Here is a 16,952-nt window from a genome sequence, read left to right on the forward strand (position 1 = left end):
AAGTACAAAGGGAAAAAAATAAACTTCAAAAATTAAGTCACTATCATTTAAAAAAAGATTGTGTCTCATCATTCACTGAGGGGCCAAACTGTCTAGGCAAGCTTAATTGGCAGATAAGTGCCATACAGGAAGGAGACCAGTGCAGGATTCCAGTTCGCTGAGAACAGATGAGGTGCACACTAGGTGCAAATGGTACTGAGAGGGAGTACACAAGATTTAGCTCTTTACAGAACATCAGTGCCCCAGGGCCAGCTTTTCTACTATGCAGGTGATACAGGTGGCATAGCCATGTACAACCCACTTTGTGTTACAGCAGAAGTACTTAAACCTCTCCTTCACAGAGTCAGAAATACAGAAAACTGGGGATATCTATGAGGGCCATGGCCATATGTGCCTAAGCAGAAGGGAGGGATACATATTAAGTCTGAAACAGGGAAATATTTTCCCATACAAGGCAGTAAGCCCACCATAGGCTCTGAAGGTCCTTTTATCTCTGAGTAAGGACGTGTTCCAGGCCCAGTGCCCATTCTTACATGACCAAGTGAAGGTCGAAAGACTGCATACTCAGGATTGCCTTTCCCAACAGGTATAAAAGACTGTGTAATAAAGAAAGAGTATTGTCTAAAAGGAGTATTCAGATAAGAAAAGAGATTAAGAGGAACATTCTATAAATTCCAGCATCCAAGTAATGGGAGTTTGATAAGAAAAGAACAGATAAGAACAGAGAAAAAGAAATTATCACATAAATCTTTGAAGAAAATTTCCATTTTCTTTGGGTAAATATCCAATAGTGGAATTATCATATCATATAGTATTTCTGCTTGTCAAATCACTGTATTGTGTACCTAAAACTAATGTAACATTGTGTGTCAACTATACTTCAATTAAAAAAAAAAAAAGGAAAAAGAAAAGGAAACTTCAATGACTGAAGGATGTCCTTATCAAATGCTGAACAGTAAATGAAAATAGATCTCCACCACTGCAGATCATGGCAAAATTTTGTAGCAGTGAGGAACAAAGATTTATTTCTATGTACCTCCAAAGAGGGAAAAATTGATACATCTACAAAGAATTGAGTATTGTGTGGCTTCTGACTTCTCAGCAGCAGCACTGGAAGCTAATAGACTATGGGATAATATATTTAATATTCTAAAGGAAATTTTATATATATATATATAATATTATTTAGACATAGAGCATTATGTATTTATTTATACAGTATGAAGGTGCATAACTGTATATTTAATGAAATATCCAACACAGAACACTTAAAGAGCTGTCCAAACAACCAAATTCCAAAATCCTATAGATATTTAATTAATTAATTAATTATTTTATATTTTAAAAGATATTTTATTTATTTGAGAGAGAGACACACACACAGGAAGAGAGGGAACACAAGCAGGGGGAGTGGAAGAGGGAGAAGCAGGCTTCCCGCTGAACAGGGAGTCCGATGAGGGGCTCCATCCCAAGACCCTGGGATAATGACCTGAGCGGAAGGCAGACGCTTAATTACTGAGCCCCCCAGGTGCCCCCTATATATGTTTACTTTACATTGATGTCATTTTCAAATAAAATGACAATGTATGGAACATTTGAGCACAACATAGAAAATACAACGGAAGCTGATATTTATTAGGGAAATATTTCTGCATTCTGTATCTGCTTTATAGAAAAAGATTATAATACTTTTCTTTATAGTCTTAAAACCCTGTAGTTGGCCCAAATTTTTGATCAAGGAAAGAAATCTGATTAAGTGGTTAATATTAGCATTGCTTAAAATAAAAACAATTTTCTCAAATTTCTTAAAATTATTTTTTAGAACAACTCTTCCCCAAACTGTTTTACGCTCTTCTGTAGTTGAACAAGCTATTCTTCCCAGATGATACACATATGCATTGGAGGTTGCTTGAAGATGTATCCTAGTATTTCACATGTAGTAAAATCCTTTACATCATGTCAGGCAGAAGGATTATCACTCAACAATGGTAGCTATTACTGTTAATAACTTGTAAACTACTTCAGGTCAGTTTAGAAATGGGTGAATTTTGGGAAAAGCAAGGATAAGGAAGAAACATTAACCTGAGTACTCCTTTAATGAATAATTTCTTTTTTTCCCAGTGATTTCCTATAGTTAAATTTGTCCTAGCTCACTAAGAAGGAGGATTGTGTAGATTCTAAGTTATGATCAAATTCAGGATATTACAGTTTTATTTTTACAAACAACCTCTGTTGGGCTTGCTATTTTTTTGGCACTTGACTTATTTAATTTTCTTTTCATTACATTTTCATCCATGATTCATTTTTTCCAAAAATTATCCAAATGCCCAGAGCAAGTCATAAAAAAATCACTGCAAATATCAAGAAAAAATTTATTTCCATATACTTCCTGCTCTAGGCTGTTCTTTTTCAATTTGGACACAGACCTTGTGAATCATAACACTGGAAATTCCTATATTTTTTTGCAAGCAGGTCTTTTTCAAGGTGAATACGAATTTTGAGCAGGAAAGCATTTGGCATAAAATGTATAACAGCTTTCTTCTCCCTTTCCTTTGTGCTGAGCAAGTGCTCTCTAAAAAAAGCTGAAATCTAAATACCTATTTACATTGTTTGGTATATAGCAAATAATGCACACAAAAAAGTGCACACACAGAGAGAGGGTAAGAGAGAGGGAAAGAAAATACTGGCAGCAACAGCAGAAGCTCCTAAAGGCACTGATGGGACTGTGTGAGCAAGTGGTGTGAGGGCAATGTGAAGAGTCCTGTATTTTCCTTAGCTCTGCAAGTTTTAGTGAAACAGGTGTACTGTCAAGGCTGGCCTTAGGCGAATATTGAAGTAGGTCACTTGTGTGTTCTCCTTGATTCTGTGTACATTCTTCTCAATGTACTGTTTCTCTCCTTATAAACTGTGATTCCACTATTGCTTTTGGACTTCTCAGGGGCTCCCTTATTCTTGATGCTGGACCGTTGGTATTTCTTCACAGCCTACGATAGAAAAAGACATTAAGAAAAAAAAAAATTTTAAGATTTTATTTATTTATTTGACACAGAGAGAACGAGAAGGGGAACACAAGCAGGGGGAGTGGGAGAGGGAGAAGCAGGCTTCCCGCTGAGCAGGGAACCTGATGTGGGGCTTGATCTCAAGACCCTGTGGCCATGACCTAAGCCGAAGGCAGATGCTCAATGCCTGAGCCACCCAGGCTCCCCGAAAAAACACATTTTTGATTCTAAGATGGGAATTCTCTGTAATCCCCACCCAAACGTACCTGTTATCCTTTCAGGATCTTTTTTAGTTTCAACTTTACTGGCAAACATGTATAGGTTTGACCAAGTCATGCAATGATTTTCTGTGTTACCCTTTGGAAACCCTTGACTCCAAAGAACAAAAGCCAAAAACTAAAAAAAATATATCATATTCTTCTCTATACTAGAATAATGCCACCTCACAGATTTTCAGCTTTCTAATGTCAGATATTATACCACATTTATCCTTGTATACCCTTCGTCATCTCTAACAGGAAATAGCAGATACTCAACTAGATAGATGTGGAATTAATATAATGTAAAATAATGAAATGAGGGGCGGCCTGGGTGGCTCAGTGGGTTAAAGCCTCTGCCTTCAGCTCAGGTCATGATCCCAGGGTCCTGGGATCGAGCCCCGCATCAGGCTCTCTGCTCGGCAGAGAGCCTGCTTCTGACTCTCTCTCTGCCTGCCTCTCTGCCTACTTGTGATCTCTGTCTTTCAAATAAATAAATAAAATCTTTTTTAAAAAATGAAATAAATAAAATAAAATAATGAAATGACATTCCCACACAGCTTTCAGAAAGAATGGATGATCTTTTGACATCTGTCATTTGGATACATTGTGATCATTTTTAAACTGTTTTTTGGCTGCTTTATTGGTCAGTTTCACACTGTCAGAACAGACAAATGTGGTACATGGTCTGCTTTGGCAATTGATTCATAGACACTTCCAGATGCTCCTCAGTCCTCTTGTAACATTTCGCCCCTCTGTGTCCTCCAGCCCTGTTTTTCTCCTTGACCTCATCCTGTTTCCTTCTTCCTTCCTATGAAGTACATGAACTGCCTTCTGTACTCATTCTTTGTGGTATTGCATTTATTTGCTGCTGGGAAATTCTGTGTTCATTTGGCATCAGCAGAAAAAAAAAAAAAGAAATTGAACACAATGAGGCAGACCACATGATAGATAGTTGTGCAGTTAATGACATGTCTTACGTGAAGTGTTGGACATTATATTATATTGTTTGCGAGGGCGCAATCCCAAGGGAAATTGCTACTCTGTTTGAAGGGCAGTTAATAAATATGGATATAATGTGGTTTTCTGCCACAAAACTACCATTCATTCCTTCAGGGTATCTGTTAACAAATTCACTTTTAGAGGACACAGTGAAGCACTGTGTGTGAAGGGAATCTTTGCTTAATCCTTGTTTTCCCTGGGAAAGAAGGATTTCCAGGAAGTTTGATAAGATTGCCATTTCCTATTGCACTGTCATGACGAACTTAGGGAGATGCCATCCCGGATGCAGGTGTCCAGGTCAAAGGAAATAAAAGGGAAGTTCAAAAACACTCCTCCCAAGGTTGCTGATCTTATATCTCTATTACTGTGTCATGGGAAGTTTCTGCGTGAGCACATGCTGAGAATCAGGCAAAACTAAACTGAGTGTCACACAAATGAAACAGGTTAAAAAAATAAAAATGTTTCTTGGAAAGGAGTATTTATATTTAAGAATACTGTAATGTTCACTTTAAAAAATGTGATAAATGGATAGGTCTCATGTTAAGTGTTCTTAACACACATATACACACATATATACACACACACATACACACACATACAAAGTGGGGCCAGAGAAGATGGAATTGGTGGAGCTAATGGAGCTAATGAATACATTTACTACCTTTGTTGTGATACTGTTTTCATGGGTATATATATATGTCCAAACTCATTGAATTGTATACATTAAATATGTGCAGGGTTTTTGTTTTTAACATTTTAAATTAACATATACTGTATTATTTGTTTCAGGGGTACAGGTCTGTGATTCATCAGTCTTACACAATTCATAGCACCCACCATAGCACACACCCTCCCCAATGTCCATCACCCAGCAGCCCCATCCCTCCCATCACCCTCCTCTCCAGCAACCCTCAGTTTGTTTCCTGAGATTGAGAGTCTCTTATGGTTTGTCTCCCTCTCTGGTTTCATCTTGTTTCATTCTCTACCCCTCTTCCCCTGTGATCCTCTGTCTAGTTTCTCAAATTACTCATATCAGAGAGATCATTGATAATTGTCTTTCTCTGATTGACTTATTTTACTTAATGTAATACCTACTAGTTCCATCTATGTCGTTGCAAATGATAAGATTTCATTTTTTGATAGCTGCGTAGCATTCCATTGTATATATATTTATATATACCCCATCTTCTTTATCCATTCATCTGTTGATGGACATCTAGGTTCTTTCCATAGTTTGGCTATTGTGGACATTGCTGCTATAAACACTCAGGTGCACGTGCCCCTTCAGATCACTATATTTGTATCTTTAGGGTAAATACCCAGTAGTGCGATTGCTGGGTCGTAGGATGGCTCTATTTTCAACTTTTTGAGGAACCGCCAAGCTGTTTTCCAGAGTGGCTATGTGCAGCTTTTTTATTGATGTTACTTCAATAAAGTTATTTTTAAAGCATTTAGAAATATAGAATATGCTTTTTCCTTTTTAAAACTGGTTTTATTTTGAAATAACTCAAACTTACTGAAAAGTAGCAAGAATAATGCAAAGAATATTAATCCATAGAACTTTTGAAGTTTCATTTCAAATGTGTTCTTTATAATAAAAGCATCCACTCCAGGATGATAATGTACCCAACTGTCCTATCTTTCTATTCTGCTTCATTCAAGAACCTTCCTCAATCTTTTTCTGATTTCATGACCTTTATATGCTTTAAGCAGGGCTTTATTTTGTAGAATATTTCTTAATTTGGGTTTATCTAATGTTTTCTCATGAAGAAAACATTATACATTTTCTTGGCAGAAATATCACAGAAATGATACTGCATTTTGGGGGTTTTTGTTTGTTTCCTATCATGTAACAGAAGATTTTTTGTTGTTGTTGTTCCAGTTCTTGTATTAACTTTGTTGATAAAATTAGAACAAATCATGATAACTCTTTTTCTTTGTAGTTAATAAGAATTTTGTGTGGAAGTAATGAAACTATGTAAATATCCAATTCTTCAACCCATTGTCACCCACTAGTTTTAGCAGTTATCGATGTTTATTGCTTCTATGAATTTTGGCTAGGATGGTGTCAACTTGTGATTTTCCATTACTTTTACTTGCATTCCTTTCCATTTATTTATTTATTTATTAGTTTACTTATTTATGTCAGTGTTTATTCATCAATTCCTCTTTTATTCAATAAGCCATCATCTGTTAGTGTCATTATCTGAATAAGACAATCTAGTCTTCTATTTAGCCAGTGGGAAGTCCTTCATAGTGACTTCTGAATCCTTCTGCTATATTCCAGCTTTTTTTGAGTCCTTCTTTACTGTCAGAGCATGATGTTTCTAGGTCATATTATACTTTTTCTGGCCCACCCTGTATTCAGTTATTTCTCTAACCCTCTCTTCCTTTCTGTGTGTGGAAGTTGAGAAGTCAAATGAACACTAGGTGGGTTCATGATTAAGGTAGTAAACCAATGCCCATATCTTTTCATATTTTACCTTCATTCTTTGTCACTGAGAAATGTGGATCCCATCATCCTTAATATATGTATGTATTTGTTAAATCCCCTATGTGTGGCTAATCTCTCAAGACTGCCAGGCTATTCTTACCACATGGCTCTGATACATAAACCTTTGGGCTGCCATTATTGGCCACCTTTTGCCCATACTGATTGTCTCACTCCATGTAAATCCTATGCCTGTCTTCATTACTAAAACTGTCTTATGTCTTTTGGAGGAGAAAAGAGAAGAGAAGACAGGAAAGGAGAGGAGAGGAGAAAGAATGTTCATATTTTAAACTCTATTATGTTTTAGAATGGATTGAAACATTCTAGACTGTGTGAGTTTTCAACAATTAAGAATAGGTATCTTATAATTATTGTGCTCTACATTATGCTAATTGAAACACTGCCATAACAAAATGCCTAAAATATAAAAGTATTGTCTTGTTTTGACTATATGGAACAAATTGAGGGTGTCTGAAGGGGAGGTGGGTGTGTGTGGGGGCGTAAATCGGTGGTGGTCATTAAGGAGGGCACTTGTAATGAGAACAGCATAGTATATCCCAGTGTGAATCACTAAATTCTACTCCTGAAACCAATACTACACTATATGTTTACTAACTTGAATTTAAATAAAATCTTGAAAGAAAAGTATTTTCTAAAGTTTGTTTATTGAACATCTTTGAAAAGAACAAAGTGGACTTACATAAGATATACCTAATATGCTATGCTAAATTTATGTATAGAATTGTATACATAGAATAAAAAATTGTAAAACTTTCTCTGACTTTAACTTGTCGAAGAAACACGTATTATCAAAACCCCAACATTTCTCTGTAAATACAGCTTTCCATGATTCCATTATCTACACTGGCAAGGTCTTAGAAATAATGACACATTCACTAGTCTTTAATAGACACATGATGAGCACAAGCTCCAGTCTGATCAGTCAGTGAACTAAATATAAAAGGAATGCTTTATAAAGTGCCATTTAGATTCCAGTGTAATAGAGATGTAATGCATATGTCAAGTTATTGAGTTGTCAACTTAAATAGAAGCCAGTATGTCATCCAGTAATTATTGCTATTTAGGCCTAAGGCATTAGTGCTAATATTAGCATGTGAGTGTTAAGTATGCAGAGTACAAAAGGGAAAAGAAGAGATTATATGAAGTAACCCTAAAGAACTCATTATGTTACTAAAGACCATATCTATCCTTCAGATATACGCAGACATTTTAAAAATCAGGAAAATTTTTAGAATATACAACCGATCTGGGGGGAAAAAAGACACCCAGGTGCAAACATTTACCTGTAATTGTAGGAAAATTTCAGTATATTATCATCATTCTACATAGGTAAATTACTTATGAAAATCATCAGAAGTCTACTTGAAATTAAATTTGGTGACTCAGTTTCTAGCTGCAGTGATTTATTGACTGGCATTTGTGACTGCAGCTTTTTAAAAAATCCCTGGAATAGAGTATCATATTTTACTAGTATTTAAAAACCTAAACTTTAGGGACGCCTGTGTGCCTCAGTCGGTTGGGCATCAGCCTTCGGCTCAGGTCATGATCCCAGGGCCCTGGAATCAAGTCCAACATAGGGCTCCTTGCTCAGCAGGAAGGCTACTTCTCCCTCTGCCTGCCCTGTCTGTTCTGCCTGCTGCTCTCCATACTTCTGTTCTCTCTGACAAATAAATAAATAAATAATCTTTAAAAAAAGCATCAAAAAACAAAAAACCTAAACTTTAGCCCTGTAGAACTCTCCTGTAGCTCTCCACCTGCAAATCAGGTTCATGTTTTATGTACAGTAAGCTGGTATATACCACCTCTACCTACTAGCTCTCTGTTAGGGGAAATCACTTTCATTATATCAGAAATCTATCAAGACTAAGTAATAAAAGAGGCTTTTGAGATCTCACCTACAGTGGTTTGGAGATTAAACATCCACACATGCACACACATGCACACACACACATTAGGTCCCTCTTACAAGTAGTATAGCTAATTTAAAAGCACAGTTTATTTTTAAAGCCAGTCTTTCAAAGCGGTAGATTAAAACCTGCTGTTTGTAAGTGTATCGTACATGTGAGCAGTCCAAAAAAAAAAAAAGAAGAAGAAAACCACACATTCTGGCATCCCTTTCTGGCCCATTCCCGAAGAACGTTAAGTAATAAAAGGATCCATGTGAAGATTAAGATAAAATCTAGCAGGACCAACACTGTCTTTCCTAATTCGCTATGCAGACAACAGAGTCAGCAAAAAAAGGATTGGACTATTTCCAAATCCTTTTAAAAGCACATACTCTCTAAAGCAGAAGGCATCTTTATGTGAACAGACACCCGTGCACACGTTACCCCTACCCTGGCCTGAATTTTATACTAATGGATTAAAACCACACAGCGCAGAACCACATTCTTTAAAAGGAAGTATTCTATGTATTTAACATCAAGCAATACAAAGCAAAGTACAGGAAGGCAGATCCAGCCTGTAAACAGGCAGATGCTATTGGACTTCCTCTTTGGACTCTGTCCATGTTGTAATGCACGCTCTCTGCTGGCTCAAGTGTTCCCCATCCTTCGGTTCAGCTCCATTCAATTGTATTTTCCCCAGAAAACCTTCCCTTTCTGTACCTCACAACATGGCCCTAAGCACCCTTGTTTTGTCCTTCTGTGGCATTTTGGGCATGTGCTTCTATGGAAACACCGACCACTTCTGCTCAATGTATATCTCCTTCACTAGCCTTTAAAATTTCTTCAGTGCAGAGCCAGTACCTTCTGTTTGCCTTCCCAAGGCCTACCACATGGACAGTGTTACTCTGCAGATTTAAGGCGTTAGCTTTTCTCTGATCTTTGCTGAGAAAAGGCCTCTACATTCCCAAACAGGTTTACCTGGTTTTTCTTCCTAGAGAAGGGAGGAGGGGGGACTAAAATCAATCTTCATTTTTATTGCCTTCCCTCCTATTCTTTAATATACCAAAGACTAAACCACATAAAAAGGAATAAAGAAATTGTAACTACAAGTCTCACCTTAATTGGGGAGTGTAATTTGGAGATTTTTTTTTTTTTTTTTTTTAAAGAAAAAATGAGAAGTTTCCCTCAAGTGATCTCTCCTACTGGTTTCCTGGCATTTGAAAATATTGTTGTAGCAATAGACATCATTGTTCATTCCACACCATTAAAGAGATGTTCAAGATACAAAAGATTAAAATGACCTAACCCTAACCCTAACCATATTCTATCCCATTGTTATGCAGCATTTCCTTTCATTGTAAACCCCAAATACAAGTTAAGCCATTGATGGACAGCCTTTGTTTCAGAATGGATTTGGTAAGTTTTCTCTGTCTTTAACACTTTCTTTGATGTGAAAATACTTTTGTTGCTTCACAACTTTATACTGGTGAACAAACATCTTGGTATTTCACATATATATTCCTTAACTTGATCTATAACCACCTTGAAATCATGCTGATGTTATGAAATAAAATTAAGAATGTTTTCTAGGCCTCGGAAAGTTTCAATAACATTGGAATTGTCTGTGTTTTTGTTTTTTTTAACAGGTAAATGCCTTTTTTATTTTTATTTATTTATTTTTTAATGATAGTGCTTTGACTGATTCCCCATTTCTTCTTTGGTAATTGCTAAATTGAAGTTTGTTTTACTTCCTCTCCTTCCTCTTGGGACAACTGTGGCCATTTCTACTCGGCTACGAAGACATATGTTTCCCTGTGTTTCAGGTCCCTTATCTTGGTAGCATGTAGTGCTCTAACTTTTTAAACTCTCTTCTTGGTCTGTGTTCAGGATATTTTTTATTCTGTATGCATTCTGTCTCTCTTTTGCTTTTATGACACCTCAAAGAGGATTATCTGCATCTGTCTTACTAGTATTTTTGAAGAACAAGCTTTCTAATTTTATTATTATTTCTATTTTTATCTCATTAATTTTATCTTTTTAAACTCTTCTCTGGTTTTTAACAATGAAACTTGAAGGACTTTTATTAAGAGTATTTAGAGGCAAATTAGTTATTAATTTCTGTTTTTTTCTATGGAATGTGATACATATTTCAGGGTTTAGATTGTATCTAAGGTTGTAAAGTCATCTTTTATGTAATTTATGGAGTTAGTAACATGTATATCAGGAATTCTGTGTCATTGAGTAATAATAAATGTCAAATAGGCATAAGTCTTTATATGTTGGTAAGTTTTAAAAAATAACTCATCTTCAGTATGGCATAACAGTGACTTTTTTTTTTTTTAAATAATGCTGATACACATCTGGTCAAATAATGTTCTCATCTTGATTGACTTATTTGTCAGGAACAAGTTCAAATGCCAATGCAGAGGTTAATCTGTTGGGCGCCTTTATTTGAAAATATAATGTGACATCCCTTGACCTGCACTTGGCTTCTTGCATAACAAGAATGTGTGAAAGATGGCAGCAGGAAAAGGAGGGGAAGGTGGAAGTGGGGAAGCATAGAAAAGCATTTTGCAATTCATCATAATCTCAGTTCCATCATCTCATAAGATCCCCCTTCCACTATTCCCCCATAAAAACACCATTTCCTTTCTCCTTTCCCCCCAAATCATCTGATATAAATTATCTGCTTTGAAATAAATGCAATTCTTATTTGCATAATATTCTTTCTTTTAGGTCATTGTAATTAAAAATTAAACCGGTATTTGGCAAATTTATTTGGGTATAATTTGCATACCATAAAATGTACCCCTTGTAAGTGACAATTTCATAATTTTTAATTTATGGAATTGTGCATCACTGTATCCAATTTTAGAACATACCATCAAGCCTTTTTGCAGTCAATCTTTTTCCTATCTGCATTCTTATAGTCCATCTGAATTTTCTTAGTATATTCCCAGAAGTGGACTATATCGGTTAACATAGGTCATATATTTAAGTTTATATTTAACTGTGAAGGAACTACTAAACTGTTTCTCCTAATCGGTTCTACCTTATCTACATCCTCACCAATGCTTCTCAATGTCTGGCTTTAAATTATAGCCATTCAGGTTAGTTTATAGTGATTTTAATTTTCACTTTGGTAATGACTAATGATGCTGTGCACTTTTCAATGCTTATTATTCATTAATGTGTCGTCTTTGGAGAAATATCTCTTCTACCAATTTCTAAAAATTTAGTTGTCTTCGTAACTGTCAATTCCATTTTATTGATCTATATGCCTGTCATTAGGCCAATAGTCCATTTTTTTAGGTGTAAACCATATTTTATTTTAAAGAGAAAGAAATGTGTCACAAAGAGAGAATATCTGTATATTGTCTTACTACACCTTGATTCTAAAGTACAATTAAGAGAAATATTAGACAATTATATAGATTTCCTATAGAGAATTTCAGTCATAATCTAGTAATCAGGAATAAACCAGTCATGTTTGGATTTGGTTAACTAGAATTTAATCACATACATTCATTTGTTTTTATTTATGTACATATTTGGCAAATATCCAGGGAGTAACTGTTATGTACCAAGCACCTTGCTAAGGTCTCAAGAATTCATTATATTGACTTTTATGTTTTTATAGTAAGTTTTGAAATCTGATAATATAAGTCCATTCCAACTTTATTTTTTCTTTTTCAAATTCATTTTGGCTACTCTCGGCCCTCTGAATTTCCATATAAATTTTAAGACAATTTTTCCAGTGCCATCCAAAAAGAAAGAAAAAGACCTGTTTGGATGTTGATAGGTATTATACTGAACATACAGTATACTGATCTTTAGGAAGGGGAATAAACTGGTAAACAAATTTTACATTTTGTTGTTTTGTTCTTAAAGATATTCCATTGAAAACAAAAATGTATCTTGCAAATCTAAAGAAGAACATAATTATGAACAATCCAATTAAGAAATACTCAGTGGTGTTATCCTTTTGATTTGTAAGACTTTCCAACAGCAAATATTGTCTGCGTAGCCATCTTTACCTGGGAAATGGAACACAATGCCATTCAAAAAACACTGATCTGAATTAAGTATTAACCTCAGTTCTGCTATTCTTCTTCTACAGTTTGAGCTAATTAATTTTTCTGGGTCTTAGTTTTATCATTTAAAACAAGGCCTTAATATTTTATGAGAAAATAATATCATACTAATTTTATGCATAGCTGTTCTGTAATTTCTTGTGAGTGTTATTTAAGAACATAATAAGCCACATGGAGCCAATTGCTGTTATTTTATTTTTTTGCATAACTAGAGAAATCAACATTTTATTGAGAGTCTAGCTGCATTTTCTATGGCAGGAATTACTTGTTTCATCAACAGAACTGAAGGAAATACATCCCTCGAGATAAATAAAGGAGAAGATGAAGGAAGAGGAGGAAGGCAAGTGGGAGAGAAGGAAAAGCAGCAGCAGCAGCAGCTTTGATTCATTGAAAAAAAATTTTTTAACCTATATTTTCTTATTTTATTTTTTTAAGATTATTTATTTATTTATTTATTTGAGAGAAAGAGAGAGAGAGATAGAGAGAACAAGATCAGTCACTAGCATGAGGGAAAGGCAGAGGGTGAAGCAGACTTTCTGCTTAGCAGGGAGCCTATTGCAGGACTCCGTTCCAGGACCATGGGATCATGACCTGAGTTGAAGGCAAAAGCTTAACCGACTGAGCCATCCAGGCTCATTTTACCTGTGTTTTCACTTTATAGATGATTTAACTGCTTCACTTCTACTTTGTCTTTATTTTGAAGGAGTGTTTACTTTTAATTGTTTCTTATGCTAACTTGAAAAAAATTAGCACATAATGGAAATCTAGAATTTAATTTAGTTCCATGTGGTAACATTAGCAAATTAACAAGAAGAACATGACTTAATCTATTTGTGTCTCATAACATCTAGCATACCCCAAACAGCATAATGTTATATAATTCAAAGCGCAATGCTGGATCCTTTGGCTCAACTCGTATTTGCTACTTACTAGACTTACAACCTTAGATAAGAAAGTTAGCTTCTCGGAAACTTGGCTTCCTTATTTGTAGTTTGCTATGGTGATTCCAGCTCTGTATGTGCAATAGGATTGCTGTAAGAATAAAATTAGACACCATGGGAAAACAATTTCTAAACTTGTAAGAATACTGTGCCACTTATTCAAATGATTTTGGACAAGTTACTTAATAACTCTGAGCTTCTGTTTCCTAATCTGAGCATGAGAATAATAGACATTATCTCAGAATCTGATCCCCAGAAACACCCAGCAAAGGGTCCAGCATATAGCAAGTACTCAATAAGCATTACCTACTTCTACTAAAAGTAATAATAGATATAAAAATTGTAATAATATTGATTGGGAATAATACTGGACTATGTGGGAGATTGTAGGTTCTTTTAAAATTAGTTGATGAATTTAATGCTTTAACGTTTTAGGACTGAGTATAATCATGTGTAAGATGAGGATAATAAACAAAAGGATCTCAGGTATTCCTTCTTGCTCTGAAACTCAAATACATTATTTTATAGGGTAAAATGTAAATGAACATTAATTGCATCTTGCTCTGAGCTTTCTCTCAGTTTTTCCATTATTGCTAATTTCACTTAATTATATACATACATATGTCCATATACACATACACATATACAAATAAACACACAGTGTGATTCTTCAAAAAACAATGAATCTAGGTAATTGTATTTAAAATTATTTCTTTGCTTTTGGTTACTTTCTTTTCTTATCTGTTGAAAGAATCTTACCCGTTGAAAGTAAATATAACCTCATTTTAAGACGTCACCTTGACATTCTGTTAATCTGAATAATTCAAAAGAAAATATTCCTAAATTCTCCATTCTTAAAGGTACCTCTCCAGTTTCAACATTCCAACTTTTCTTTAATAAAGCTTCAAATTTGAGCAAAACTTCCATTCTTACAGATGAGCAAATTTACATACAAATGTATTTATCACCTTCACAATTTTTTTCTTTAAAAGCTGCAGAAAGAGGAATAAAAATTATTGATTACTTAAATGCCCCAGTCTGGAAGTGAGAAAGGCTCCAGAGAAGTTACAGGTAACAGTGGAATGTGCCTAGTGTGACAACTGCAATGAATCCAATAATTACAGTATCACCTGGGTGAGGAAACAGCTACGTGAGCTGTCATGTACAGACCTACAATAAAACTAAGGCTTGTAATATTTATTATTTTATTTCTTAAAAAAATAAAGACAGGTGTCACTGGCAGCTTGAAACAACATTCATGCCTGTGCAACTACATTCTAATCACATTTAACAAATGACAAAAGTAGTCATTACCTGGAGTTTTTCCCTTGATGGCTCTATACCTTCTGGGGACAGGAGATAAATGAAGGAAAGCTGACACCTTCAGATGTTGTCTTGATTAGTGTTGACATTTTTCCTTGGGGCTTGACAGCTGCTAATGAATTTAACTTAAACATTGAAACAGAGGATCAAAAATATCTTTTAAACAAAACTTTACTAAAAGGTATATTGAGGCACATCTATCACAAGCAGTAAAGGCAGGTAAATCTAATTTGCAGTTTCTCAAATCACTACTGTTAGCCCAGTCATGTAATTTTACTCTAATTTTTAGGTACAACTGCTTGACTTCAGAGATTATAGAAAGTACACTAAATTAAATTGGAATATTTCCCATACAGACACTTCATTCAAAGGGTCTTCCTATTTGGCATTTCTGGAAGAAAATCTAAGGGCATAAAGTACAGTATGAGATAATTTTTATGTAATTTGTCTTTGTTCCTAAATTGTCTGTAAAGATGATGCTTTAATATGATGTGTGTGTATTTGTGTGTTTTTAGAGAATCGGGTTTATGCACAGATTACTTGGATTCTTTTCCTCCTTCACCTCAAGGTATTTTGTCTTCTGAAGAACATGTGATCACTACATGGGGTTGTTTTCTGACACAGAAATAGTTGAATTTCTAGTTTCCCCTACAGAATGAAAATGAAATATATTGAAAGTGTTATGCTAATTTGAGGTGAATGCTGTTAATAAGTGGTAGCAATAAGTAGGTGTGTGCCAGATTATAGTCTGAAAATCACTTTTCTCATCTAAATATGATCTCAATGGGCAAGATGAACTATTCCCAGAGAAGTGCAAGACAGGGTCATCTGATAAGAGAATGAGAGAAAGGGCATGGAGCACTGGAGATTTAAGAAGGAAGTTGGGAAGCAGCTAGGGGTGAAGGTGCCAATCAATAAAGGTTACAGGGAAAGACTGATGGGCAGAGTGCCTCTCCGTTTAAAATAAAGAAGTTCAAACTTGTAGGGAGCCAACAAGTGTTGGAGATTAAGAGGATGTGGCAGGAAACAGCAGGAGATAAAGGAGTTTCTGGTTACCAATATGTACACTTAACTCTTGCTTTCTTCAGAGCCCAGAAACAAATGGAATTCAGTCTGAGTACCTGACAGGGATGGAAAAATGCCCTATTATTTTTTTAACACTGTGATACTAATGTGAGTCACTGATGCTTCTGCTTGTCCAGAATGCATGAATGTCAGAGATAATTCTGCAGCTATTTCAGTCTCTGTTATTATATCATAAGACTTTATGTGTTTCCCCCCATTTTGGAATGTGGGGGTATACCAGTAAGAGTAGAAGAAAAGAAGCCACATCTGAGAAAAGGTAGGATGATTTATGAAAACCAAGCTGTTAACTGGTCAGCCTAGACACCATGAAGAATGGGATACAGTCTGGAAAAACATGGGTGTTATAAGAAAAAAAAGTCCACATGGACCAGTCTTAGGGTGATTGCTGAATTTGCAAATGAGTATGGGGAACTTTATTCAAACAGAGGAAAGGGCTGTTAAGGAAAGACATGCCATTTAGAAAAGAAGTAAGCACTGTTAGGCTCCAGTAGGCATTTCTTCAGAAGAGCTTCAACAAATGAGATCGAGTTTCCCCTGGCTTTTTAGCTACCTTGAACTCTCTGCTTTGCTTCTTTCTGGAAAATAAAGGTGATATTCAACAAGGTGTAATTGCAGATGACTAAAGCTGTGGTGTAGAGAGGTAACACTGTATTCCAGACATTTGTTACTTTTGTTGGTCTTGTTGGAATTATCACATTTTTACATGGCAATTACTAATGCTAAGCATTAGTAGTTCATTTAACTCTCAGGACAATGTTATGAGGTGGGTATTGCTGCAGTTCTTAATGGCAGGGAGATTAAGCAGCTTTTTGGATCATATGGCTAATAAATAATGGAACCAAAGTTTGACCT

The sequence above is a fragment of the Mustela erminea genome, chromosome 11 (genome assembly GCF_009829155.1).
Source record: "Mustela erminea isolate mMusErm1 chromosome 11, mMusErm1.Pri, whole genome shotgun sequence".
In the NCBI taxonomy this organism is placed as follows: Eukaryota; Metazoa; Chordata; class Mammalia; order Carnivora; family Mustelidae; genus Mustela; species Mustela erminea.